This window comes from Gymnoscopelus braueri, assembly GCF_963280865.1.
Source record: "Gymnoscopelus braueri genome assembly, chromosome: 4".
NCBI lineage: Eukaryota > Metazoa > Chordata > Actinopteri > Myctophiformes > Myctophidae > Gymnoscopelus > Gymnoscopelus braueri.
Window position 1 is genome coordinate 9,599,671 of NC_137605.1, and position 14,929 is coordinate 9,614,599.

At 36.3% G+C, this 14,929-nt stretch overlaps 2 long non-coding RNA genes across 2 annotated transcripts in view; both read left to right on the forward strand.

The window, feature by feature from the left end:
* Positions 1 to 14,929, forward strand: part of LOC308084736 — a 40,247-nt gene that overhangs the window by 15,392 nt on the left and 9,926 nt on the right. The window lies entirely within an intron of this gene.
* LOC308084734 lies at positions 690 to 4,626 on the forward strand. Its single transcript, XR_013933110.1, has 4 exons — positions 690 to 776; positions 3,795 to 3,879; positions 4,051 to 4,099; positions 4,488 to 4,626. It is a non-coding gene; the product is annotated as an uncharacterized lncRNA (long non-coding RNA).

A 14,929-nucleotide genomic window follows, 5' to 3' on the forward strand; every position in this document is an offset into this window, starting at 1 on the left:
GTTGGATCAAAATGACAATTACAAGCCAGAATGGTGATGACCCCAGTCATGTAGATTACCTGTTATTTGTTGGATTCTGTGTGCATTCGAGTAGCCAGGGGCGGACTGGCCATATGGCATCCTGGGCATATGCCCGGTGGGCCGCTTTTTGAAAATATTTTTGCTCCCGTTTTGGGATCATCGCGTAGTTATCATTTATTTTACTCAAGGCTCCAGAACTCCAGAACATGGGATGCTTTTCAGTAAAAGTGGTGGTATTAAGGGCGTGCGTTTGAATGTGCCTCGACGGAGTGGGGCGGTAGAGTATCTGCTATCTGCGTGCCGATTGTGGTGGGCCGGTCTGGGCCAAAATGCAAGGGCCGAATTTTGGTCCCAGTCCAGCCCTGCGAGTAACTATTAAGTCCTAAGGTTCTGACACTAAAAGTGTATTTTTCAGACATACAAATCAGGAGGAAATTGACCTCACTTCAGGTCTCTGTCTCGGCAACACCGAGATGTGACAACAAACAACATTCATGTGGCGTGACCAGAAGTCTGTACTTCTGGCATGGCATGCCATTGTAATGGCATGAAATGCCATTCCATTGGCATCCTTCCAATGTCTTTGCATTGCAATGACTTGTTTTTTCTTTAGCATCTCTGGCCTCACCTTACCCTATAAGAGGACTGGATCAGGCATTTGTTTCCTTGTACGTTTCCTGCATGTTGCTCATGTATGTACCGTAGAAGCTTCTACTGTCTTTCTCCCGTTGACTGGACCTGGATGCATTATTGGAGTAAGTTATGGATATTTGTTATAGGTACTACTGTATGTTTCCTTCTTCAATGGTGAATGAGTGTTTTGATTTTATTAAGAGTTATTAGAGTATCTTCACTGATTATGGTTTATGGTTTAACCATTAAGTAATATATGCCAGTCAAACTATTTAACCACTTAAACCCTAAATACTTCATTGGGCTCCCTCAGGGCTCTATACTAGGACAGGTGCTTTTTTCTTTTCTCGAGTGTTTGCTGTTTTTTATCTCTCTCTCTCTTTGCTCTCCCTGACCCGAACCCCTCATCAGTATTTTTGGAATAAGCCATGTTTTAATGCCATAAGCCTAATGCATTTTAACAGTGAATTAAGCACTCTATTTACCCTGCCATGTAATGTATGATGCAATATGTATTTTATAGAAATAGGCAGACACTCGTGGGTTTCTACATTCTTTATCCAACTCAGACGAGCATTACTCGTTTTCGTTTTAGACTTTAACAGTATATTAAACCATTAAAACCGGGAAAAACATCTGTGTCATTTAGAATTTTAGTTTTATATATATATAGCAACATATGGTTTTTCAGAAAACTCTTGGGATTTAGAACAGAAGATGTTCTAAGCAGATGTACAAGCTTCGCGAGCTTGTACATCTGCTATTTTTGAAAAAAAAAAAAAATCTTGAAAGTGTTTAAATAATTCAGCATTTCTTTAACACAAATCTTCTATTCTGGGGGTCCCTGGCACAAAACATTTTACAGATGGGGGTCCGCAGCCGATTACATTTCATTTTGGGGGTCCTTGGCACGAAAACTTTTGAGAACTACTGATTTAGAAGGCATTTGTAGAATCGGCCTCAGGTCTTAATGGGTTAAAATATGAATCTGAAAACAGTTGAGGTGAAAAACAGGCAATAGACGAGTCTCAGCCAGCACTGCCTCTGTCTCTCCTGACGAGAGACAAACAGCCGTGCTGGTGACGGACTCTCTCTTTTACTGGTGGTTTTGAGGTTAGGTTTGGATCAGATTTGACTTCGTCAGAATTAGAATTAACTAATTATTTATTTTACTTTAATGTCACATCACAGGTTTACAGGTGTAAAGTAGTGGGTGAGATTAAAATTTTCCTCCATTTTGTAGTTTTCATGAGAAGCGAGGATGGTAGGGTAGAGCAGGAGAGTATGTTCCTATATTCAAACACTTTTCTTTTTTTTTTTTGAAAAAAAAGTGCTGTAAAGTAGTATTTCCAATTTTCAGTACTTCCACTCCACTACATCGCAGAGGCAAATATTACAATTATTTAAAAACTTCAGTTACTAGTTACTTTGTAGATTTTGATCATTATTTCAATTTCAATTTCATAAATTAACCACCTCAACCCTATATACATTTCGGCCATTTGAAAATAGCAGATCTACAAGCTCACAATGCATTGTGAGCTTGTAGATCTGCTATTTTCAAAAGATTTTGATACTTTAAGTATATATTGATGCAGATACTTTTGTGAAACAGAGTGTTTCTACATTGCAGTATTGATTTTACTTAAAGGTAGGGTAAGTGATATTTTTGGGTAGTTTTCTTTTTTTTGTTAAAAGGTTAAAGTACTATTATGATAGTAGTCGTTGCTACAGAGCGTTTGTTCGGTCACAGGGGTCTCTCCAGCTCTTTAGTAAACAGAATATAGGTACATTTTCAGGTACTGTAGGTGACACAATTTAAGCCAATCAGGAGAGAGTACTGAAAATGCATTTTCTGTTTAATAAAGAGCTGGAGAGACATGGGAGACTCCTTTTACTGAACAAACACTCTATAGCAATGATACTATATCAGAATATAGAGCAATTTAACACTTATTTTAACCAAAGTAAATCACTTTTAAGTAAAGAAATGTATAGTACTTTTTCCACCACTGTTGAAAATTAAGGGGGGATTTTTTTTTTTAAGAAAAAGCAGTAGGCAGCGCCAGTGGCTCAAATTATAGCAGAGAGTGAGTCTGAGAGAACCAACTTATAGTCTACATGCGAAGTGGCACACAACAAAATAAAGTTAAATAAACACACCAGAAGCCTACAGTAGCCTACTCTACAATCTCTCTCTCTCTCTCTCTCTGGCTGTCTCTGGCTGTGCTGCCTGTAATGTATACTTTGTCGCGCACAGAACACAGCAGCAGATCTACAAACCCACAACGCATGGCATCTGCGTCGCATTCTGGGCTTGCAGATCTGCTGTGTTCGGTGCGCAACACCGCCATGCGACAAAGTGCAAATCAGGCTTTATTTCTGCCTCAGAGTCTGTAGTCTGAGTTTGGCGTCTGTCGTCTTATTTATGACCGATCTAACAGGTTAGATGGCATGCATTGCGAGATTCAGTGAGCTTGTAGATCGAATTGCTAACAGTGACCAGTGTTTTTTTTTGTATACCTTTTAATCTGTGATGTGACAGTAAAGGTGATTCTAATTCAATAGACCAGTTTGTGCAACAAGGAAAAGTATAAACCTCCAATTTCACACAGGTAAATCCAGGTAACACAGAGATAAACCCTGATACTAACTGGAGTGCTGCTGTGTGCATTCCATGCTGGCACCAAACCAACAACTCTGAGACAACTGTTATCTGTGGCATGCCATATATCCTGTTCCATGTATACAAATCATTTACCACTTAAACCCTATATCATGGGTCTTCAACAGGGGTCCCCTGAAAAACGCTGGAGACCCTGCCCTATAGTTGTTCGGGATCCCCCAGGGGTCTCTACTGGATCCCCTCCTTTTTTATTTATTCCTCCACACCAAACCTCTGTGTTGAAAGAACAGGTAGCACATCTACAAGCTGAAGTTCATCATGAGAGAGCGTCTGAAAACGTTGTATTTTTATGCCAAGTTGACATTTATTTCATGATATGACCAGATTTATTTCATCAGTATTTGTGGAATAAGCAATTTCTTTATGCCATAAGCATAATGCAATGTGACAGTGATTTAAGCACTCTGATTACCCTGTAATGTAAAGTTACAGTATGTTTTATTTTTTATTCCAGACATTCCAGCTGCGTTTTGAACAGGCTTTGAAAACCATCGAAAATGGAGAGAAAACTTTGTGCGCTTGGTTCATGTGTCTTGCTGGTAATGTAATTAACTATGCAAACAGCCTCTCATTCACACACCTGTACATCACACACACTCCATTTAATGTAAACTATTTCTAGCTATGAAACAGGTTGACACCTTAACAATGATAGTTTATTAAAGACATCAAAATGAATAACTAATGATCATGTTTTCATTGTTCAATAGATTTGCATCATGCATATGGATGTTGGACGTGCTGCCACTTGTCCCTCTGGTAAGAGCTACATTCATTTGATGAATTGTCTGGGTGTCATTTACGTGCATTACTACACACACACACACACACGCACACGCACACACACACACACACACACACACACACACACACACACACACACACACACACACACACACACACATACATACATACATACATACATACATACATACATACATACATACATACATACACACACATACACACATACATACATACATACATACATACATACATACATATAATATATTTAAACAACCTTAAGCTAGAATGTCCTCCATACACCTTTAATATGTTCTCTTGCAAATAATGATCTGGGCAAATTTACTGGACGTATGTCATCCTTGTGTCATGTGTTGTGATTGTGTTTTTTGTTTGAATATAGGAACATCATCCGAAGAGTGCACTGAGTCAGAAGAACGAACAACAATGACTGTTTTCGGTGGTGTTGTTGGTCTCTTTGTTGCTGTTGTTACTGCTGTTGTATCTCTTGGTCAGAAAGGTTTCAAAGGTGGCATTAAAGGTAATGCTATAGGCATTTGGAAAAAGCTTGGTTTTGGTGGTATTATTGGTGGTGCTGTTGGTGCTGTTTCTGGCCTTGTCAGTGTTGTTGGTCGCGTTCTTCGTGTTTTGTATGTTCTTCTTTATGGAGTTTGGGCTGCTTGTTCTGGAGTTATTGTTTCGGTTGTTGCTTGTGTCTTTCACGCTGTTCTTGACGTTTGTGGTGGTGCTTTGAATGTTTTGCTCGCTTTTGGTGATGTCTTTAGTAGTAGTAGTAGAGGGGTGTTAGTATTGTTCTATGGGGTCAAAGGTCACCTATTCATAATTTCAATTCTATTGTTTATAGGTCATAATTCTTTTGTTTCATAGAACAAAGGATTTCTTTAGAAATCTGATATGGGGGTTATGGGAACCATGAGGAGTGGGGGCTGTCTGGGGTGAGGTCATACAGGGGTGAATGCATTGTGTACATTATGTCTTTTGTTAAGTGTTTTATTATTAACCCCCCCTCTATCATCAATTACCTATCACTCAAGTCTCCACGTAATATCTTATTATTTGTCTAACACACATCATTTTGATGCAGTCAGAGGATCTGCTCTTTGTCTCTGCTCAAGCAAGGATCCAGCCCCGTGGGGCTGCTAGTGGTTACTGGCTTGTGACGTTGAAAGACAGAGAGAGCCTGCCATTCCATTCAATTCCATTCAATGCTTCCCCAACAATAGAATGAATGTGTTTTGTTTGTGTGTGTGTGTGTGTGTGTGTGTGTGTGTGTGTGTGTGTGTGTGTGTGTGTGTGTGTGTGTGTGTGTGTGTGTGTGTGTGTGTGTGTGTGTGTGTGTGTGTGTGTGTGTGTGTGTGTGGGTGTGTGTGGGTGGGTGGGTGAGTGTCTGGTGTGTGTGTTTGCACTGGATGGAGAGGTTTGTCACAGACAGCATTAGTATTGTATATAGAAATTAGCCTACATCTTATTGCCTATTTTAGGGTTTTATGGGTTTTATTCAGGAAATAACTTTAGAACATGTTTAATGTAGTTAAAGTGATTGCTTTAGGTGAAGATGATATAGTATTTTATACTATCACTTCCAATACATGGGCACCAGGGTTTAAAAGTGGTGGTTCTATGGTCCTTTGGTGTGTACATATAGTCAGTAAATTAAAATAATTGTTTAATATCTGACATGACTGAGCATGTCTTTTAGATCACGATATTTAGTTTAAATGGTTTACTTCAATATATTTTAGTATGGCAGCCTACATCTTATAGCCTATTTTAGGGTTTATGGGTTTTATTCAGGAAATAACTTTAGAACATGTTTAATGTAGTTAAAGTGATTGCTTTAGGTGAAGATGATATAGTATTTTATACTATCACTTCCAATACATGGGCACCAGGGTTTAAAAGTGGTGATTCTATGGATTCTATGGTCCTTTGGTGTGAACATATAGTCAGTAAATTAAAATAATTGTTTAATATCTGACATGACTGAGCATGTCTTTTAGATCACGATATTTAGTTTAAATGGTTTACTTCAATATATTTTATTATGGTTGACATAGAATCTGACAGAAAATCAGCCGATCTGGTCAGATTGGACTTTTGATGTGTAAATAATTCTGTTAACTGGTGCTTTGCTCTGTGAAAGAGAATGACAGTAATTGATACATACATACATACATACATACATACATACATACATACATACATACATACATACATACATACATACATACATACATACATACATACATACATACATACAAATATACATACATACATACATACATACATACATGTATACAGAGTATACATACATACATACATACATACATACATACATACATAGTATACAGAGTATACATACATACATACATACATACATACATACACACATACATACATACATGCGTACATGCGTACATACATACATGCGTACATGCGTACATACAGTAATACACACATACATACATAAATACATACATACATGCGTACATGCGTACATGCAGTAATACAATACATACATACATGCGTACATGCAGTAATACACACATACATACATGCGTACATGCAGTAATACAATACATGCGTACATGCGTACATGCGTACATGCAGTAATACACACATACATACATGCGTACATGCAGTAATACAATACATACATACATGCGTACATGCGTACATGCAGTAATACACACATACATACATGCGTACATGCAGTAATACAATACATACATACATACATGCGTACATGCAGTAATACAATACATACATACATGCGTACATGCAGTAATACAATACATACATACATGCGTACATGCGTACATGTGTACATGCGTACATGCGTACATACAGTAATACACACATACATACATAAATACATACATACATGCGTACATGCGTACATACAGTAATACACACATACATACATAAATACATACATACATGCGTACATGCAGTAATACACACATACATACATTCATACATTCATACATACATACATACATACATACATACATACATACATGCGTACACACATACATACATACATACATACATACATACATTACAATTTCAATAAATGCACTGTGTTTCATGTTTAATATTTGACATGACTGGACACGTTCTATAAAACCCTCACGCCTAGTTTAAAATATATTCTGTACTACCATCAGAAGAGTACAGAAGTTAAAGTTTTTAAAAATGGTCCTGTTTTTTCATGCTTTTAATGCGTTTTTTAAAGTTGCTCTTACTTGCTACTCTTAAAATTCCCTAATGTAATATTACTCAGACTCACATTTCTCACACAAGCGTTGAAAGCTTTTGAAAAAACGTTGTTGATTCTAAAGAAAAATGTGTTACAGACACAGTTTCGAAAATGATACGTAAATAGCTGATCTACAATCTCACAATGCATCACGGTTCACGGCCAATGTTTTTAACTGTAGCTTGTGGATGTATATTCATGCTATTTATTTATTTTCATGCAATGGTACACCATAAAATCGTAACACTTAGGCCATACACAAGGTTCCACAAGATGGCCCTTAGTAACAGACATCATAAATCTTATGCAACAATGCGCATGAGCAGAGACTCTATAGGGGGTAGGTTACTCTAGGGAGTCTACAGTACATTACTTTTAAGGAATATGCGATTACAAATAAATGTTTCAGGTTATTTTAAACTGTAGTGCAGTTTTATGATGTAAATATGGGTTGTATAGTGACTAGGTTTTTAGATTTAGTAATGTTAACACTTTACACATTTACTATCATGTGCACATAGGGTGGACCCAACTTATAGCTTCAGCTAGTTTAACAGTAGCAACTCTCACAGATTACCACACATATCACCAGAGTTTAAAAGTATTATTCACTGTTAAGTAGTATCTAGCATGTTTTATAACAACATTTGTATGTATCTAAATACTTTGTTTGCATACATGCATTGAAAACTATGCAACCTAAAGAAACACAAGCTATGATGCTCTGTTTTCTCCTAGTATGATGCATATATTTATTCTCTCTATGCATTACTTTTACCAGAATGTATCTATGCAAGGGGGTTGAATCTCACTCTATGGCAAATAGCCACACTATGTCTCCATACTCAAATGTTCTTAACCCATGTTAAGAGAGTATATATAGTTTGATGATACAACTTTTTGAAAAATATCTCTCTCCATTATGACAACCAATAGTTGCATATGGTATTGTATGATCTGGGGCCTGGCTGTGGTCAGATAAGGATTTTCCGCCAAGCATGTATGGGGTGCGCATAGTAATTAGACAACTTATTAGTGCTTATTTCTAAGGTGTTGTGTATGCCAAATACATTATGACCTAATTGTATAGTTTTGGTTATTGTGAACCATTTAGCATTATGTTTAGAACTAATGAGCCAGCCAAGCTTAGGTATACAGTAGTGAGGCAATCTACCTGGCTATGATTCCTGGGAAAGTTATCCTCCTTCAAAATAACCTGTGATTACTCACACATGATACGGTAAATTGTCAGAATGTAGAAGAGTTTACCTAAGATGGCTAAGTAGTGTATCTTTTTTTCTAAGGCATTTAGTTATACAGTTATAGTATAGTTGTAAAAAAAAAAAAACGAACAGCCTGCAATATTTTAAAATAAGTCACCATTATGGCCCTTGAATCAAGGCATATGACTCAGCAAGCTTTACATTTAGACAGTTTGCTGAAGGGACACTCTTTACCACAAGACACATCATGTGTTATAGGCAGTTAATATATATTAGCGGGTGCAAAAATGTTTGTAAAATGGCATAGTATAGCCTGGAGGGTCAGCTATTGAATGCAACCTGACTATTTACCCTCCAACTACATATTCTTTCCAATTCAAATTTAAAAGCACACACATACACATCAACAGAACTACACATCACCAGTACAACATCAGCACCACTACACTAAATATAGTTACTATTTTTCATCATTGGCTATATTTGCTAGTTTATTAAAACATGGATATAAGCTATAAGCATTCAATTATGTTTTTTTTTTTTGAAGATATATCTGTACATATTCTAGTCAAAACTGTAGCTAGAGTTTTTTCTGCACACAAATCATATACTGTTTGTGAGTAAATCTCAAACTAAACTATTCTCATCACATGGTATGATAGTAAATATGGAATATTATCAACTTTTTTGTTTTTTGTTTGTCAAATATAGGGTCATATGCATCTTCACATTACAAAAGGAAAGATATAACATTAGTTATATATATGGCAAGGTCAGCATATGTTGTGCAGGTTGTTGTTTACTGTGATCCTCTGGATGTGTAGATATTTGATCAAAAACTATATTTATAGTGGTCAGTGGTGGTTTCTCTTAACATCTCTTTCCTCTCCTCTTTCCTCTCCTCTGTCAATCTTTCTCCTCTCTTGTCCCTTCACACACACAACCTCTCTCTCTCTCTCACATTATCTTCTCACATTATCTTCTCACATAATTTCTCTATTTTTTCTCTTTAAGTCATAACATGTACACACGTAGCTGTCAAAATACTTCAAAAAACGTACTGATCATGTCCACACCAGATTTGGCACAAACAAGGGTTTGAACTCGTTCTCATGCTATGCAACAAAAATGTGGAAAGCCCTACCAAAAGGAGTAAAGGAGTGTAAAACCTTATACACACTTTCAAAACTGCCCTAAAAGAAATAACCTTCAGGAGGCTGCAATTCCAAAACTGGTCCCTGTCAAAGTCTTAACCTAATAATAATCGTGGTCATTGGAAGCTATACCATAAATAATGGTCATTTATACATAGTAAAACGTTAAGGTTAGTAAAGTAATGGTTAATATTCACTATATGTATACTATTTGTGAACATAGTTTGAGAACATTGTGAATGTGTCCGAAAAAACATAGCTGAGTTTGAATTGTAACTTGAATAACCATGCATACATCGAATGAAATAGAAATAAGGGGTTATAATCAGTGTCTAACAATTGGACGCTAGACAATATCTGCAAAAGATGTCTATTATTATTATTATCATTATTGCTATTATGTAGAATGCATGCAACTATCTCTACATAGCTTCTAAATATATCTAATAATATAGTAAAACCCATCCTTTTTCCATTTTCTTCAAGCCTTTCATTCCATTGCTTCAAACACTGGGTTGTCATGGTGTGTCATGGGGTTTATGCTTGTTCGTACATCCTTCGTGCTACAAAAACAAAACAAAAAAAACAATTTTCAATCCTATTATGAGTGTATGATATGGTTGTTTGTCAAGAAAGTATGTACATGAACATATATTGTTACGACTATGTTACCCATTGGGTTTAAACAAATAACCAACAAAAATAAAACATGACTAAATACAAATCATGACAAACTATGCACAGGTTTCAGCTTCTATAACATGCTTTTTAACTATTACGTACCGTTAATATTAGTTTTACTATAACAATATATATTTTACTCTTACATACTAAGCAACAATAATTATAAAAAACCTTTGTTCTGTCCAGTAATTACTGTCTATTACTAAGATCTACACACTTCTATTTCTATGCAGAGAGCAAAATCAGTTACAGGGTAAAAACTGGAGGGTGCTAATGGAGGTTCCTATTTATCTCATCTCAAGAGAGTAGGTAGCTGATATATGGCACTTTTACCATAGTGCTAGGTACACTCTTAGTTGCTTGTTTTTGGAATAGAATACAATTAAGACTTCTGATTGATTGATTGATTGATGCACTTTATTTAGTAAGACATTTCTTGCGACATTTCTTGCCTACCTATGGTGAATGCACTTATAAGTCAATTTGGATGACAAAACGTCTGCTAAATGACTGTAATGTAATGTAATGCAATAGGTTAGAAGTAACATCATGGTACTTCTACATTAGCTGACCGTTTCATATTGTATTAGAAATATTATATTGTGTACGACGATATAATAATAGCATGACTTTTACTGTAACTATATAATAAACCCTTCCTTTTGAACTGAATTGTTCACATTAGACTCTACACAGAATCTAACCCCTCTAGTAAAAAATAAATAAACAAACTTTGATACAAGATTTGATACGTGCTTGATATTTTTATTTCACAAGAAACATGAAAATATAATTTAAACATGTTACACTTAAACACCAAAACATCAACATAAAAACATGGGTGTGTGGTAAGAAATTACAAATTACAAATCAGTGGCTTTCAATACAGATTTTACAGCATTACGGTTGTCCATTGAGAATAACGTTGCTCCAGCCGGATTGCGCATTGAGTACTTTATCGCTCCAGCCGGATTGTGCATTTAGAAATCTGTTGCTCCAGCCAGATTCCCCATTGAGTACTTTATTACTCCAGCCGGATTGTGCATTGAGAACTCTGTTGCTCCAGCCGGTTTATTGTATATATTGTGGTAAGATAAGCGACGTGGTTCATTCAGACTTACGCGTCTCGGTTTCTTTGCAGAGAGAAAGGATACTACACGATTGACTCCACTAATGCGTTCCTCCAACAGGGCCATCTTTCGACTCTCTTTTGCTTTGGCGAAAAACCCATTAATTAATTTAATCACATCCCGTAGCAGCCAGAAATCTCCTGCATGAAAGGCTAAACGAATTGGAAAATACGTTTCTTTCTCCAATACAGTTTTAGGTCTTTCAGAAGTAGGGCCCTGAGACCGGAATCTCACCAACAACCATTCATTTGTCCTTGAACAGTCAATAAGGAAAGCTTCGCCCCCTGATAAGCGGCAAGGGATTGACTCGTCCACTTTCACCATAGTTGATGGTTTGATATAGTCGTCGTTGGCCCATCTCCCCCAGAGCAGATAATCAGTGAAATCCAAAATGCCAGTCTTGAATCTTTCAAATTCAGATGCATAAACTCTCACATGATGCAATCCATCTTCCAACAATACTTCATCCTCTTCCATTGTATACAGATCAACAAATGGAAAACGGGTGGATGATGAAAAACGGCACAGTAATTTTCGCTCATTGGACAGTTGCCATATCTTTTCATCATCGGCATCGTAAATCAAGCGGGTAGAGTACATCTTGTTTTTTTGTTTTGTTTTTTTTTTTACAACTTTTGTGTCTAGACTTTCAGAGTTTTCTTTAAAAGAAAGGGACCAGGAGAGGCAGAGTTTTTAGTCAGGCTAACCGTTTTTTCATGACCGGTCATGGAGGACAGCCTACAGCATATACGTTTTTTGTAGGTCCACTCCCCCACAGTGACATAGGAGGGTCATTTTACCAATGTATGGGCCTGAATAGTTACAATAGGTTAAAGCGACTCCCCCCTGACACTGGTAAAATAACTAAAAATGATTCCAAAATATGAAATTCCAAGAACACTAATGCTTCTTACGACCTAGAAAACTTTAAACAGACAATAGGTAAAGGTTTTTTAATTATTGTTGCTTAGTATGTAAGAGTAAAATATATTTTGTTATAGTAAAACTAATATTAACGGTACGTAATAGTTAAAAAGCATGTTATAGAAGCTGAAACATAGAGTAGATTAATTTACTGATAAAAGTGTAATTGGCTAAATTGTATGAGCTGATATTTGGCTGTGTTTAAGCATACGTTTATTAGGAGGTAAATTTACACCTAGTTTTAGACTAACAGATGTACTAACTAATGTTATATCTATCCTTTGTAATATGAAGACACCTTTTACTTCTTACTTCTAAACATAGAGTAGATTAACTTACTGATAAAAGCGTGGTTGGTTATACTGTATAAGGGGGTATTTGGAGTGTTCAGGTTTGTATATCTATTATATATGTATATATATATAGATTTTTTTTTTTTAACATATAGGTATATTTATACCATCTCCCATATGATCTAGACCAAAAAACAAGATGTACTCTACCCGCTTGATTTACGATGCCGATGATGAAAAGATATGGCAACTGTCCAATGAGCGAAAATTACTGTGCCGTTTTTCATCATCCACCCGTTTTCCATTTGTTGATCTGTATACAATGGAAGAGGATGAAGTATTGTTGGAAGATGGATTGCATCATGTGAGAGTTTATGCATCTGAATTTGAAAGATTCAAGACTGGCATTTTGGATTTCACTGATTATCTGCTCTGGGGGAGATGGGCCAACGACGACTATATCAAACCATCAACTATGGTGAAAGTGGACGAGTCAATCCCTTGCCGCTTATCAGGGGGCGAAGCTTTCCTTATTGACTGTTCAAGGACAAATGAATGGTTGTTGGTGAGATTCCGGTCTCAGGGCCCTACTTCTGAAAGACCTAAAACTGTATTGGAGAAAGAAACGTATTTTCCAATTCGTTTAGCCTTTCATGCAGGAGATTTCTGGCTGCTACGGGATGTGATTAAATTAATTAATGGGTTTTTCGCCAAAGCAAAAGAGAGTCGAAAGATGGCCCTGTTGGAGGAACGCATTAGTGGAGTCAATCGTGTAGTATCCTTTCTCTCTGCAAAGAAACCGAGACGCGTAAGTCTGAATGAACCACGTCGCTTATCTTACCACAATATATACAATAAACCGGCTGGAGCAACAGAGTTCTCAATGCACAATCCGGCTGGAGTAATAAAGTACTCAATGGGGAATCTGGCTGGAGCAACAGATTTCTAAATGCACAATCCGGCTGGAGCGATAAAGTACTCAATGCGCAATCCGGCTGGAGCAACGTTATTCTCAATGGACAACCGTAATGCTGTAAAATCTGTATTGAAAGCCACTGATTTGTAATTTGTAATTTCTTACCACACACCCATGTTTTTATGTTGATGTTTTGGTGTTTAAGTGTAACATGTTTAAATTATATTTTCATGTTTCTTGTGAAATAAAAATATCAAGCACGTATCAAATCTTGTATCAAAGTTTGTTTATTTATTTTTTACTAGAGGGGTTAGATTCTGTGTAGAGTCTAATGTGAACAATTCAGTTCAAAAGGAAGGGTTTATTATATAGTTACAGTAAAAGTCATGCTATTATTATATCGTCGTACACAATATAATATTTCTAATACAATATGAAACGGTCAGCTAATGTAGAAGTACCATGATGTTACTTCTAACCTATTGCATTACATTACATTACAGTCATTTAGCAGACGTTTTGTCATCCAAATTGACTTATAAGTGCATTCACCATAGGTAGGCAAGAAATGTCGCAAGAAATGTCTTACTAAATAAAGTGCATCAATCAATCAATCAATCAGAAGTCTTAATTGTATTCTATTCCAAAAACAAGCAACTAAGAGTGTACCTAGCACTATGGTAAAAGTGCCATATATCAGCTACCTACTCTCTTGAGATGAGATAAATAGGAACCTCCATTAGCACCCTCCAGTTTTTACCCTGTAACTGATTTTGCTCTCTGCATAGAAATAGAAGTGTGTAGATCTTAGTAATAGACAGTAATTACTGGACAGAACAAAGGTTTTTTATAATTATTGTTGCTTAGTATGTAAGAGTAAAATATATATTGTTATAGTAAAACTAATATTAACGGTACGTAATAGTTAAAAAGCATGTTATAGAAGCTGAAACCTGTGCATAGTTTGTCATGATTTGTATTTAGTCATGTTTTATTTTTGTTGGTTATTTGTTTAAACCCAATGGGTAACATAGTCGTAACAATATATGTTCATGTACATACTTTCTTGACAAACAACCATATCATACACTCATAATAGGATTGAAAATTGTTTTTTTTGTTTTGTTTTTGTAGCACGAAGGATGTACGAACAAGCATAAACCCCATGACACACCATGACAACCCAGTGTTTGAAGCAATGGAATGAAAGGCTTGAAGAAAATGGAAAAAGGATGGGT